A 2,500-nucleotide genomic window follows, 5' to 3' on the forward strand; every position below is an offset into this window, starting at 1 on the left:
AGGTTCTCCCATCTGCACAAGGACATGCTGGAGTAGCCTGGTATCACCATCCCCATCTAGCGAGCTCACTGCTTCGCTCCGCAATATCGGTCTGGCCCCATAGAGAGCGATTATGTGGGCGGGGCTACTTGCCTTGACAGACAAACACCTTCAGCCAATGAGCGTTCAGCAAACCTTTGCCAAATCCAGTCGGAAGAACGGCAAAAACGTATTTTCCACCGAGAAACTCCGCTAGTGCATACTCTTGTTCTTGTTTAAGTGTTGTGATTAAGTCTATTTCTGCAATAACTGCACTTATAGCTGTGTTCAGTTTTCCCGGGCGGCCAGGTCTAGGAAGAGTCTTGGTGGTTCCAAACTTCTTCCATTTACAAATGACCACTGTGCACCTTGGGACCTGTAAAGCTGCAGAAATGTTTCTGTACCTTTCTCCAGATCTGTCTTGACACAATCCTGTTTCCGAGGTCTGCAGATAATTCCTTTGACCCCATGGCTTGGAGGTTGCTCTGACATGCATTGTTAACTGTGGGACCTTATAGGCAGTTGTTGCCAATCCCCAGTCCAATCAATTGAATTTACCACAGGTGGACTCCAATTAAGTTGTAGAAACATCTCAAGCAGTATCAGTGGAAACAAAATAGAAGTAGAAGTAGTCTGTAACGTAATAAAGTGTGGAGAAGGTGAAAGGTGTGCAGACTTTCTGGCTTGACTATATTTCATAGTGGGCAAAGCATGCATACTTTCATCATTCTTACTTACTGTAATTTCATTTACCTGTGTTAAAATAAATCAAAAATATTTTCCCATTTCATGAAATGTCTTTCAACATTTTATTCTATATTAATTCATATATAATTAAATAGACAACCATTCACCTATTTCCCCATCTCCACCTTCATACAGAAGCTCACTATCTTCCTCTCTCTCTCTCTCTCTCTCTCTCTCTCTCTCTCTCTCTCACCCTCCTAAACGGGGAGGTACTCCGGTTTGTACCCCTAGCCCTCAGCTGAGCGCCGAGAGAGAGAGAGAAAGAGAGAGAGAGAGAGAGAGAGAGAGAGAGAGAGAGAGACAGAGAGAGAGAGAGAGAGAGAGAGAGAGCGTGTTAGGGAGAGGGCTTCTGGCTGAGCTGGAACTCGTCGGAAACCCCCCCTGGTGGGGCCCCGTGTAATTCGATGCATGCTGTTAAAGCTTAGAGTATATTGTCTTCTCTTTGCTTATGAAGCCTCCACCCACCGGCCCACCCTACATTTAGCGAATCATGTGACTGGGGCAAGTCATTTGCAAGTACAACAGTTCTCTGTGCGCTGCCATTCATATCCTGAGAACTGCCAGAGCCCAGCAGCTGAGAGGCAGAAGGGGAGGGAGCCGCTCTCTCTCTCTCTCACACACACACACACACACACACACTCACTCACTCGCTCACACACGCGCACACACACACGCGCGCACACACACGCACGCGCGCGCACACACACACGCACACACACAGACACACACACACACACACACACACACACACACACACACACACACACACAACGAGAGGAGCAGACGTGAGGGCGAGAGAGGAGACGAGAGAGGACTGTGGGAAGGGAAAACAGTTTTCTACGGATCGGCAGCTTCTGACAAGGTCTGTGTAATTTCTGTGTTCCTCTCCCGCTGGGTGCTTCACGTGAGTGTGTGAGATCTCCTTACTCTCTTGTCTCCCCGCGTCTTGTTCAGCTGTCATTGCTGTGTCAAGCCGAATGACAACTCCGATCACCTACCGCACACTGCCTTCTATCTGTCCGTGTGTGTGTGTGTGTGTGTGTGTGTGTGTGTGTGTCATTGTGTTGGGCTGCTGTCAGAAGAGTAGGCTACAGTAGGCTATGTAGTGGTTCTGTGGTGCTGACTGGACTGGTAACAGCTCTCGCCGGTGTGAATAGCCTACAGAAGCTATACGGATATAAGTAACGCTATGTTAGAGAATACTGTCGGAGTGTCAGCATCAAGCTATACGCATCCACCGTATTACGGTGTGCCTAACATCTGTCACGCCTTCATATAAATGACAACTGTTTCTACAACTGCACGTCAGAATTGGAAGTTCTCGTGCATCCTCGTTGTGGAAATGTATTGTTCCAGCCTTGTGTGGGTTTTCTGCTAAAACTGTGAGAGCCTGGAGAAACGGAGCTCAAACAAATTGTAGGTCTGACCGGACAAAAAAGTTTTGCTGCTTGTCAGAGGCTTTGTGCATATGTTTGCGGAGTTTGTGTGTGTGTGTGCGTGTGTGTGTGTGTGTGCGGGCGCGCGCGTGTGTGACAGTCTTGTTTGCCTTCCGTACTGAGGCAGCTCGAGACAGTTAGACAGGGCTGTTAGCAACGGGTTAAACATTTGGAGGCTCGGGTGGCGGAGGAAGGACACCGGGGGGGAGGTGTGGGAGGTGTGTGTGCGCGCGCGCGTGTGTGTGTGTGTGCGTGCGTGCGTGCGTGGGTGTTGCAGGGGTGGTGTCTTGGATGTCATC

At 49.2% G+C, this 2,500-nt stretch overlaps 1 protein-coding gene across 2 annotated transcripts in view; it reads left to right on the forward strand.

Moving 5' to 3' along the window:
- The first annotated feature begins 1,535 nt into the window (after positions 1-1,535).
- The window catches only part of klf12b (Kruppel like factor 12b), a 40,648-nt gene continuing 39,683 nt past the window's right edge, over positions 1,536-2,500 (forward strand). For both annotated transcript variants that reach the window (XM_084452199.1, XM_084452200.1), the window contains exon 1: positions 1,536-1,627. The gene's annotated coding sequence lies outside the window, so the exon portion shown is untranslated. The remainder of the gene's footprint in view (positions 1,628-2,500) is intronic.

Source organism: Borostomias antarcticus, assembly GCF_949987555.1.
Source record: "Borostomias antarcticus genome assembly, chromosome: 17".
NCBI lineage: Eukaryota > Metazoa > Chordata > Actinopteri > Stomiiformes > Stomiidae > Borostomias > Borostomias antarcticus.